Below are 11,688 nucleotides of genomic sequence, written 5' to 3'. Positions count from 1 at the left end.
GCTATCTGAACTAAATATCTCTCAAACTGTACAAATTTGCGAAACTTCCTTCTGCAATGTTGTAGATCACGCAAAATGCTTGGGGTTCATGGGAATGGACATGAAATAAGATGTTTTTACATGTCAAAACAGATCTATAAAAGAGTAACGTATCTCAAAATTGGTGAAGATTTTGAGAAAACTTTCTTTTGCAAAGTTGAAGAGGACAAAAAACCTGTTAGGAACGGTGAGAGTTGACTTGAATGAAGACATTTTGGTAGGCCAAAACATATCTTAAAAAATGTGCTACACTTTTTGCTGCTTCTCCGCCTGCCTCGCTGTTGAGCTCCAATGGTTCTCCCAATCCCTGAGCTCTGATACCAATTGAAGTGTTAAGTATGGAGCCTGATTTACCCTTGTAATTTTCTGTGGTAAAAGCGCACATTTGTAAGGCCCCCATTATGAGGAGAAGCCATCGTGCGTGAAGGAAAATCACTCACCGGAAACCAAAATTTTCACGGACAAGAATCAGGGGCAACTTTAAAGGCCTCGGGGCCGGAGGCCCCCGAGACTTTTTTTCGCCGGAATATTCCTTTTCGCCGGAATATTATGGCCGGACGGCGGTCAGAAAGTGGTCGGAAGTCAATGGCCGGTGGCCGGTGGTCGGAAGTCAATGGCCGGTGGCCGGTGGCCGAATTCAAAAGCGGACTTGTCTTCTCAAAGGCGGCCACACATGGGCGGATTGGAGGGTCCGATTTGGACTTATTCGCACAAGGGCGGCTACACATGGCTGTCTCTCATAAGAGAGGGCAGCCCTTTTGGCCTATAAAAGGAGGCCATTTCTACACACATTTCATAGTGTGAAGTTGATGCAACAAGGTGAGTGTGAGGTGGTGAGAGTGAAGCAAGGCGGGAGCTCCATTAAGGGTATAATCCCTTTGTAAACTACTTCTTGTTTTGAAGTACCAAAGCCATTGAGTGGCTGCTTTCCCGTGGACGTAGCCCACATTGGGTGAACCACGTATATCGTGTGTACTCTCTCTCTCTCTCTCTCTCTCTCTCTCTCTCTCTCTCTCTCTCTACACTATAATCTCGTGTATATAAATTTGTCTCTCTCCATTAAGTAATCTACTCAATTATCTATTTAGCTACGTCTTATTTCCTAACAACTGGTATCAGAGCAAGGTTTGCTCGTAGCTAAATTATCTCAAGGAAAGGATTCCTTGAATTGAGTGGGAGTTATGGCGAAGGAGGGGAAGCTCAAGATTGAGAAGTTCAACGGCAAAAACTACCAACATTGGAAGATGCAGATTGAAGACTATCTCTACCAGAAGGACCTCTATTTGCCACTAGGCGGTCTTGCGAAGAAGCCCGCAACAATGGCAGATGAAGCATGGATTGTCCTTGATCGAAAGGCACTGGGAACAATCCGGTTAAGCTTGGCGTCAATGGTGGCCTTCAATGTTTCGGAGATGAAGACCACGGAGGACTTGATGAAGTCACTTGACGACTTCTACGAGAAACCATCGGCATCCAATAAGGTATTTCTTATGAAGCGCTTGTTCAATCTAAAGATGGCAGAGAATGGTTCAGTTGCAGAACACCTAAATGACATTAACACAAACATAAGTCAACTTCGATCAGTGAAAATCAATTTCGATGACGAAGTGCGAGCTCTCCTTATACTATCATCTCTACCGGATAGTTGGGACAGCCTTGTGATGGCTGTAAGTAATTCTATCTCTGGCACAAATACTCTTAAGTTTGATGATGTTGTGGGTGTTCTTCTAAGCGAGGAAATGCGAAGGAGAAGCACAGGAGAATCATCAAGTGTTGCACTATCAGTGGAAACAAGAGGAAGGCCTAAGGAGAGGTTCAAAAACCAAAAGGGTCGTGATCGCTCAAGACGGAGCAAATCACGAACAAAGTCAGTTCTTGAATGTTGGAATTGCGGCAAGAAGGGCCACGTCAAGAAGGATTGCTGGTCCAAGAAGAAGAAGGAGACAGAGTCTCAAGACAACAAGCCAACATCAGAGGCCAATGTGGCAGGTAAAGTAGAGCAAGATGCTCTAATTCTCTCATTAGACAATGTGTCTAATTCCTGGATAGTCGATTCCGGGGCTTCATTCCATGCGACACCACACAAGCAACATTTCCAAGACTACACCAAAGGTAATTTTGGGTATGTATACTTGGGAGATGATGAAGCTTGTGAGATTGTCGGCAAAGGTACAGTTTCTATCAAAACTGCTAACGGAAATGAATGGAAGCTTAAAGATGTTAGGCATGTTCCTTCTCTTCGCAAAAATTTGATCTCTACAGGACAATTGGACGATGAAGGTCACAACATTGCATTCGGAAACAAACGGTGGAAGATCTCAAAGGGATCTTTGGTGGTTGCCAAGGGTGAAAAAGTCAGTACACTTTACTTGTGTGTTGTTAGCACGCAACCTTCAGCTTGTGCAGCAACTACAGAAGTTGACAGTGCGGTGTGGCACTACCGACTTGGGCATATGAGTGCCAAAGGAATGCAAATCCTTCAAACAAAGAAGCTTCTACCAGGTTTGAAAGAAGTGGACTTAGAGTTCTGTGAAGATTGTGTTTATGGTAAACAAAAGAGGGTAAAATTTCAAAAATCAGGAAATGAAAGAAAAAATAAAAAACTTGAGTTGGTTCATTCTGATGTTTGGGGTCCTGCAAGTACACCATCACTTGGTGGCTCATTGTACTATGTAACATTCATAGACGATGCGACTAGAAAAACATGGGTTTATGTCATGAAGAATAAATCCGATGTATTTTCCATATTTCAAAGGTGGAAAGCCTTTGTGGAGAATGAAACAGGTACCAAGGTTAAATGCCTTAAATCCGACAATGGAGGTGAATATTGCAGCCAAGCTTTTGAAAGCTTTTGTGCTAGCAATGGAATTCGGAGGCAAAGGACAACCCCAAGGACACCTCAACAAAATGGGATTTCGGAAAGGATGAACAGGACAATCATGGAACGAGCACGAAGCATGCGGCTACATGCAGGCCTACCGCTTGAACTTTGGGCGGAAGCTGTAAGTACGTCTGTGTACTTAATCAATCGGTCACCCTCAACGGCATTGGATGGGGGAGTTCCAGAAGAGGCATGGACAGGTAAACCGGTGAATTATGCATTTCTCAAAGTGTTTGGGTGTGAGGCTTTCATGCACATAGATAGAAGCCTAAGATCAAAGTTAGATGCAAAGTCCAAAAAGTGTTTCTTCATTGGCTATGGAGAAGGAGACTTTGGGTATCGCCTATGGAATCCTGAAGATGGTAAAATCTTAAGGAGTAGGGATGTAATTTTTAATGAACAAAATATGTACAAAGATTACTTGGAAAGAAAACAAACAAAAGAAACAGGTGATGAGTACATGGAGCTTGAGGACGGTGAAGACTCAAGGACTGCAAACGGTGACAATGTGCAACAACATCAACCAAATGAGGAGCCTCAACCTATTCCCCGAAGATCTACAAGAGCAAGTAGACCTCCAGAAAGGTTTGTTCCTTCCTTCAACCATCTCTTGATCTCAGATTCTGGAGAGCCGGAATCATATGAAGAAGCTATGCAACATGAATCCAAAGAAGAATGGACGAAGAGCATGCAAGTGGAGATGGACTCACTACATCAGAACCAAACATGGGAGTTGGTTGAGTTGCCTAAAGGTAAGCGGGCACTTCAAAACAAATGGGTGTACAAGATAAAGGAAGAAGAAGGTGGGAAGAAAAGGTACAAATCTAGGCTTGTGGTAAAAGGTTTTTCTCAAAAGAAAGGTATTGACTTCAATGAAATATTTTCTCCTGTTGTAAAAATGAACTCCATTAGGCTTGTCTTAAGCCTTGTGGCTGCTCATGATCTAAATCTCGAGCAAATGGATGTAAATACGGCATTCCCTCACGGTGACTTAGAGGAGGAAATCTACATGCTTCAACCAAAGGGGTATGAAGTAAAAGGTAAGGAGAAAATGGTTTGCAGATTAAAGAAGAGCTTGTATGGTTTAAAGCAAGCATCAAGACAATGGTACTTGAAGTTTGATCGATGGATGTTGGATCATGGATTCACAAGATGCAACTCGGATCACTGCGTCTACACGAAGAATTTGGGAGATGGGAAATTCATCATCCTAATGTTGTATGTTGATGACATGTTGATTGCAAGTGCTAACATGCAGGACATCAAAGACCTAAAAGAGGAGCTGTCCAAATCTTTTTCAATGAAAGATTTAGGTGCTGCAAAGAGGATACTTGGTATGAAAATATCAAGGGACAGGACGAAGAAGACAATAAAGCTATCTCAAGAAGATTACATCAAGAAGGTACTAGAAAGGTTTGCAATGCAAAATGCAAAACCAGTTTCTACACCTTTGGCTAGTCATTTTAAACTAACGAAGGATATGTGTCCAAAGACACAAGAGGAGATAGCCTATATGTCTAAAGTTCCATATGCTGCAGCGGTAGGTTCTCTAATGTATGCTATGGTCTGGACAAGGCCAGACATTGCACATGCAGTGGGAGTTGTGAGTAGGTTCATGGACAACCCAGGTAAAGAGCATTGGCAAGCTGTGAAGTGGATACTTAGGTATCTAAAAGGGACAACAACAAATGCTTTGTATTTTGGAGGAACTGATATTTTTCTAGAAGGGTATGCTGATGCAGATATGGCAGGTGACAAAGATACTCGAAGGAGCACTACTGGCTATGTGTTCACGGTTGGAGGCACAGCAGTAAGCTGGGCTTCAAAGCTACAGAAAGTGGTTTCACTTTCTACCACGGAAGCAGAGTATGTAGCAATGACGGAGGCAAGCAAAGAAATTCTGTGGCTTCACAGATTCTTAGAAGAGCTTGGATTCAAACAAGACAATTGTGTCTTGTACAGTGATAGCCAAAGCGCTATCCATCTTGCGAAGAACTCAGCCTTTCATTCAAGGACAAAGCACATTGGGGTGAGATATCACTTCATACGCACTCTTTTGGAAGAGGGACAACTAAAGCTAGGAAAGGTGCATACAAGTGAAAATCCTGCAGACATGTTTACAAAGGTGGTCAACAAGGAGAAGTTGAGCTTTTTCTCATCTTCAATCGGCATTCAAGGATAAAAAGCCAGAATGGAAAGCAGTCACAGGTTTGGTTTGGAGATCAGTCTCCAAGTGGGAGATTGTTAAGTATGGAGCCTGATTTACCCTTGTAATTTTCTATGGTAAAAGCGCACATTTGTAAGGCCCCCATTATGAGGAGAAGCCATCGTGCGTGAAGGAAAATCACTCACCGGAAACCAAAATTTTCACGGACAAGAATCAGGGGCAACTTTAAAGGCCTCGGGGGCGGAGGCCCCCGAGACTTTTTTTCGCCGGAATATTCCTTTTCGCCGGAATATTATGGCCGGACGGCGGTCGGAAAGTGGTCGGAAGTCAATGGCCGGTGGCCGGTGGTCGGAAGTCAATGGCCGGTGGCCGGTGGCCGAATTCAATGGCCGGTGGCCGAATTCAAAAGCGGACTTGTCTTCTCAAAGGCGGCCACACATGGGCGGATTGGAGGGTCCGATTTGGACTTATTCGCACAAGGGCGGCTACACATGGCTGTCTCTCATAAAAGAGGGCAGCCCTTTTGGCCTATAAAAGGAGGCCATTTCTACACACATTTCATAGTGTGAAGTTGATGCAACAAGGTGAGTGTGAGGTGGTGAGAGTGAAGCAAGGCGGGAGCTCCATTAAGGGTATAATCCCTTTGTAAACTACTTCTTGTTTTGAAGTACCAAAGCCATTGAGTGGCTACTTTCCCGTGGACGTAGCCCACATTGGGTGAACCACGTATATCGTGTGTACTCTCTCTCTCTCTCTCTCTCTCTCTCTCTCTCTCTCTCTCTCTCTCTCTCTACACTATAATCTCGTGTATATAAATTTGTCTCTCTCCATTAAGTAATCTACTCAATTATCTATTTAGCTACGTCTTATTTCCTAACATGAAGTGCACGTGCAAGAGAGAGAGAGAGAGTGTGCAGCAATGGAGAAGAGAGAAGAAGAGAGGACATACAGGTTTGGGTGGACTCCAAACACAATAGTGTTAGGGTTATGAGTCCTTATTTATTTATGTAGAATGAATGGTCAGTATTAGTTCCCTGTAAGTCTCCAGCCACCCAACACTTAGGCGCGGCACATTGGACTTTACCACCCCAACAGGTTTTAATAGTTCTTGGTGGGTACTTCACTCCTTGGTGATAGAATTCACCAATACAATGGTTGAAACCACCAAGACAATGGTGGAAACCTCCAATACATTGGTCAAAACCACCAATACAATGCTGGAAACCACTAATAGAGTATTGCAAGTCTTATATGTATCTTGTGCAGGTGGTCTTGAAGGCTCACAACCTGGGTCATCACTGAAGATTGCTAGCACACATCATTTTAAGAATATGCATGACACCCAGAGCATTCCCAAAGTGCAAGGTGTGAGCCCCATTGGCACCATAGGCAATCCTCGAGTGCAAGGTTTGAGTGCCAATGAAGCATCAAGCCTACCAACTAGCGATGTCTTCGGTAAGAGCAACATGGAGGTTGGGCGAAAGATCTGGATTTTGTCGTCGATGGCATTGAGAATTCAATACAAAAAACCTCGTGTGAGAAGGACCAAGATTCTCCCATTGATGTGACTCTTCAAAGCTTCTTGTCTTCCAAGAAGAAGTGCTTTGATGGTACTACCAATACTCCACACTTCCTAAACCCTAGAACTTTGCAAATTACAATATATACTTAGTGTTGTCTTTTTGTCCATACACAGCCAGAAAAGAAGAGACAGTGCTTGGAAGCAAGAGATGCAAAAATAGTCATTGAAGAAGGAGATCGGATTGAAAGGGAGAGTCCAAATGTGGAGATGACCAAGAAGTCACTAGTGAAGGTTAGCGAGAAAAATGTGAATGCAATGGACGAAGAAGTTGATATAGCAAAGAGCATGTGCGAAGGCCAATGTAGAATCTCCCATTGATGTGACTCTCGAGAGCTTCTTGTCTTCCCTCCCAAGATTTGGTGATTGGGAGCTACTGCTAGAAACCCACAGACACCACTACAAACCTGTCAATAATTCCTAGAACACCCACTTGGTGGTAGAAACCAGAAACAAGGCAAGCACTACTAGAAAACACTCGTCCAATGTTAGAAACTAGTCAAGAATTCTCATATCAATTCTGAAGTGCTTCAAACCATTATAGCAAGGAAAACTAGTCAAGCACTATCAAAACCAATCTGACACTGCTAAAACTAGTCAAAAAAGAATCCATCAGGTCTATAGTCATGCAAAGCAGCCAAGATAACCTTTCTAGAAACCAGACATGCTAGAAGATGGTCATGCAATTAGCTTAGCTCTGCTAGAAACTATAAGATAACTCAGAATCCAATCAGTCATTGCTGGGAAACACCATTGCAATGTTATAAACTAGAAAAAGTTTCCTACAAACAAATTTTCTAGTTCCATAAACCATCATATCACTGCTACAAACCATTAAAACAGCTTTTGACTAGTCAAGCATTGCCTAAAAACAGACTTGCAGTGATACAAACCAATCAAATTGTAAGAAAAGTGGTGTACACTTATAGTACTAAGAACTAATTTTGCAATCATACAAATCATGGAATAGTGCTATAAGTTAAGCCATGCTATATACAATTAAGCAAGGTAGGAAAGCAGCATAGCAGTAGATCATCACCATATTGGTGTGCAAACATGGAAGAAATACTACGAGGTGCTCACCTACATAATTTGGAAGCAAAATAATACTGCTAAAAAGTGGTACACTTCCAGCAAGTACTAAAATAGTAATAGTAATGTTATAAATCGTATTAAAGAGAGAGGGTGATCTTCTAAAGGCATCTCCTTAAGATATCTCACCCAAAATCCAAAACATGAATGTACTCCTTGAAATAGTGCACTAGACCAACGAGTTTGGCTCATCAATGAAACCAAGTATATTGTGAGATCTTACTCAGCCCAAGAAATAAAGCCCTTCAAATCCCTTACCACAAGAACAAAGATGTGCAGACCATGCATGATCCTAGTTTTGTCTTGTAGGATCGGTGGATGTTAAGGTGGTACACCTTTTGTGGTTAAAACCAAAGTGGGAATGCTTGTGCTTTTTAGCACTTGCAAACCTTATGAATATTAAATGTGGAGAATATTAGGCTTTTTTTTTTTGGGGGGGGGGGGGGGGGGGGGGGGGAGAGAGAGAGAGAGAGAGAGAGAGAGAGAGAGAGAGAGAGAGAGAGAGAGAGAGAGAGAGAGAGAGAGAGAGAATCAAAGCGTGCAAGAGAGAGACTTTGTACAAGTTCAAAAAAGACGACGCTCACACGAATGAAAGCATCATGGACGCTGGGAAGCACGCTGTCAGAAGAATTAGGTGTTGAGGTGCACAGAATAACAGGACCTTGAACAGCAAGGGAGACAAGGTTTAGGATTGAATATGTTCTACTATCATGTGAAAGAAGAGCAATACGCCAACAAGTACTTGGCTCATTCTGTGACTTTGCGGTGCAAGTTTATGGGTTGCATGTGAGGTATTTTGTGTGTAAAGCAGGTGGTCATTGCATGCCCCCAAAATCAAACAATTGACTTGGTAGAAACCTATGGAAACTCGCAAAAAGTAGCTAGGTTTTAAGATTTCTCATTGGGTACCTCAGTCCCTGTTGGTGACACCACCAATATAGAGTTTGAAACCATGAATACAGTGGTGGAAACCTATGGAAACTGTTCAAAAATTGTAGGGTTTTAATAGTTCTCGGTGGGTACTTCAGTTCGTGGTGGCGGAATTCACCAATACAATGGTGGAAACCTCAAATAAAGTGCTTGAAACCACATATAGAATGTTGGAAACCACCAATAGAGTATTGTAAGTCTTATATGTATCTTGTGCAGGTGGTCTTTCAGGGCTCACAAGCAGGGTCATCACTGAAGACTATCGGCACACAACATTTTTAAGAATATGCATGACACCCCAGAGCATTCCCAAAGTGCAAGGTGTGAGACCCATTCGTAGAAACCTATGGAAACTGGCAAAAAGTAGCTGGGTTTTAAGATTTCTCATTGGGTACCTCATTTCCGGGTGGTGGCACCACCAATATAGAGTTTGAAACCATGATTACAGTGGTGGAAACCTATGGAAGCTGGTCAAAAATAGTAGGGTTTTAATAGTTCTTGGTGGGTACTTCAGTTCGTGGTGGTGGAATTCACCAATAGAATGGTGGAAACCTCAAATTCAGTGTGGTCAAAACCATCAATACAGTGCTCGAAACCCCATATACAATGTTGGAAACCACCAATAGAGTATTATAACTCTTATATGCATCTTGTGAAGGTGGTCTTTCAAGGCTCACAAGCTAGGTCATCATTGAAGACTGTCGACACACAACATTTTAAGAATATGCATGAAACCCAGAGCATTCCCAAAGTGCAAGCTGTGAGCCCCATTGGCACCACAGGTAGTCCTCGAGTGCAAGGTTTTAGCGTTAGTGGAACATCAAGCATGCCAACTAGCGATGGCTTCGGTAAGAGCAACATGGAGGTTGGTGCAAAAGATTTGGATTCTTTTGTCGATGGCATTGAGATGTCAATAAGAAAAACCTCATGTGAAAAAGACCAAGAGTCTCCCATTGATGTGACTCCCCAGAGCTTCTTGTCTTCCTAGAAGAAGTGCTCTAATGGTACTACTAGTACTCCACACTTCCTAAAGCCTAGAACTTTGCAAACTATATTATGTACTTAGTGTTGTCTTTTTGTCCATACAGAGCCAAAAAAGAAGGGATAGTGCTTGGAAGCAGGTGATGCAAAAATAGGCATTGAAGGAGGAGATTGGATTGAAAGGGAGAGGCCAAATGTGGAGATGACCAAGAAGTCACTATTGGAGGTTGGTGAGAAAGATGTGGATGTTGTCATCGATGGGACGGAGAAGTTGATATAGAAAACAACATGTGTGAAGGCCAATGTAGAATCTCCCATTGATGTGACTCTCGAGAGCTTCTTGTCTTTGAAGAATAAGTGCACTAATTGAGTGTAGTATAATGGTAGTACTAGTACTCCTCACTTCCTAAACCCTACAACTTTACAAATTTTGGTATGTACTTATTGCTGTCTTGTTTGTCCGTGCAGAGCCAGAAAAGAAGAGATAGCACTTGGAAACGGGACACTGAAAAATAGTCAATGAAGGAGATCTCAAAGTAATGGAGGGGCCAGATGTGAAGATGGCTGAGAATTCATCCCCAGACCACAAAAAAGGAAAATCTAAATCACAAGAGCCCTGTGGACGCAAAAAGCTTTCCTCATGCGCATGAAATTCTTGTAGAAATCTCAGGGTAGAAACCATTTTATCAATGGTTCAAACCACCTTGAACCTTCTAGAAATGTCCTTTGGGATGAGAAACTATAAGCTTGGAATAAGTAGAAAGCATAAACAGACCTGCTAGAAGCTTACAATAGCTTAGTGGTATAAAGCAATGAAGAAAACGGTAAAAACCATTGACTTGGTAGAAACTAGTCTAGGAACGATACCAAGACATTGTTTTTGCCACTGCAATGGCTCCTGCAATGGTAGAAACCAATAGAAACCATTCTAAACATGGTAGAAACCTAATTGCTGGAAGACACCATTATGAGCTGCTTGAAAACAAATGGAGAAGAAATAGTGTATATGTTTGAGATACATTGAGATGGTTTGAGAAGGGAAGGGTGACAACCAAATGTAATACATTCTTATGAATGGATTTGAATACATTGTCCATATTTTTCAACACTCATCCTCCTCAATAGCCACTCTATCATGTAACTTGAGATCTATCAACATGCTGTTACATTCTGCCTCGTAAACTTCTAATGAAATTCTATATAGACTATTGCAACTCTCCACTTATTCCATGCAAATGTTGATGGCTCTCACAAGGTGTGAGTACAAAAGAGCAGGTGGCGTTTGTTGGAGGAGGGTATACGTTCTTCCATCAACTACTCCATAGAACATCCTCGATACAAAATAGGACCCCCTATCAATAGTATATCCCCATCCATCTTGCATGTGCCTTTTGGCCCTCTACTTTGACTCAATACATTCGAGAACGTAAAATTGTGCACCTTCACCATTGTGTGGTTTTGCATTGATTGCAAAGTTGTCTTCAACTATGAGAGCATAACTCAAAGCATCATGATGGCCTAAGTACAAGGGCTCATCAGCTTCCTCTTCATCATCACTACCTAATGCATCAATGGGGACAATAATTTAATACATCCAAGTTTCAATATAGGCCTTGTTTGTGCATATTCTCAAAGCACCCTGCAAGAACCAAGTGCAAAAGCATACCAACCACCTAAACCTAAGTGCTCGGGCAATGCAAAAATCGTATCCTTTAATGCTATAAATGGAGCAACATTGAGGAATAGTTTCACAATCCCACCTGATGTTGCTGTCTACATCCCATTCTTTGATCTCCCAAAAAATCATGCCTTCTCCATTTGAACCAGAGTACTTGAGCCTTAAAAAGGCCACAATATCGCTTGCACATTTCATACGTACACCATCTACCTTGTGTTGCTCTTGTGTCAATGCTCTCTTAATAACTTCAAATGCTTCATCATGTTCTCCCTGGCCATGACCTAAGCAAAAGAAGCTCCATAGCATTTCAGTACCTATGAGTTGTTTGTATCATGTAACAA

At 42.2% G+C, this 11,688-nt stretch overlaps 2 pseudogenes; both read left to right on the top strand.

Moving 5' to 3' along the window:
- Positions 1-6,418: 6,418 nt before the first annotated feature.
- On the top strand, positions 6,419-7,090 carry LOC147452661 (uncharacterized; annotated as a pseudogene).
- Positions 7,091-9,412: 2,322 nt separating this feature from the next.
- LOC147452660 (uncharacterized) lies at positions 9,413-10,039 on the top strand (annotated as a pseudogene).
- Positions 10,040-11,688: the final 1,649 nt, after the last annotated feature.

This window comes from Adiantum capillus-veneris, chromosome 8 (genome assembly GCF_014529385.1).
Source record: "Adiantum capillus-veneris isolate H3 chromosome 8, ASM1452938v2, whole genome shotgun sequence".
In the NCBI taxonomy this organism is placed as follows: domain Eukaryota; kingdom Viridiplantae; phylum Streptophyta; class Polypodiopsida; order Polypodiales; family Pteridaceae; genus Adiantum; species Adiantum capillus-veneris.
The sequence above is the reverse complement of the archived record's forward strand: the minus strand, read 5'-3'. Positions and strand labels throughout refer to the sequence as shown.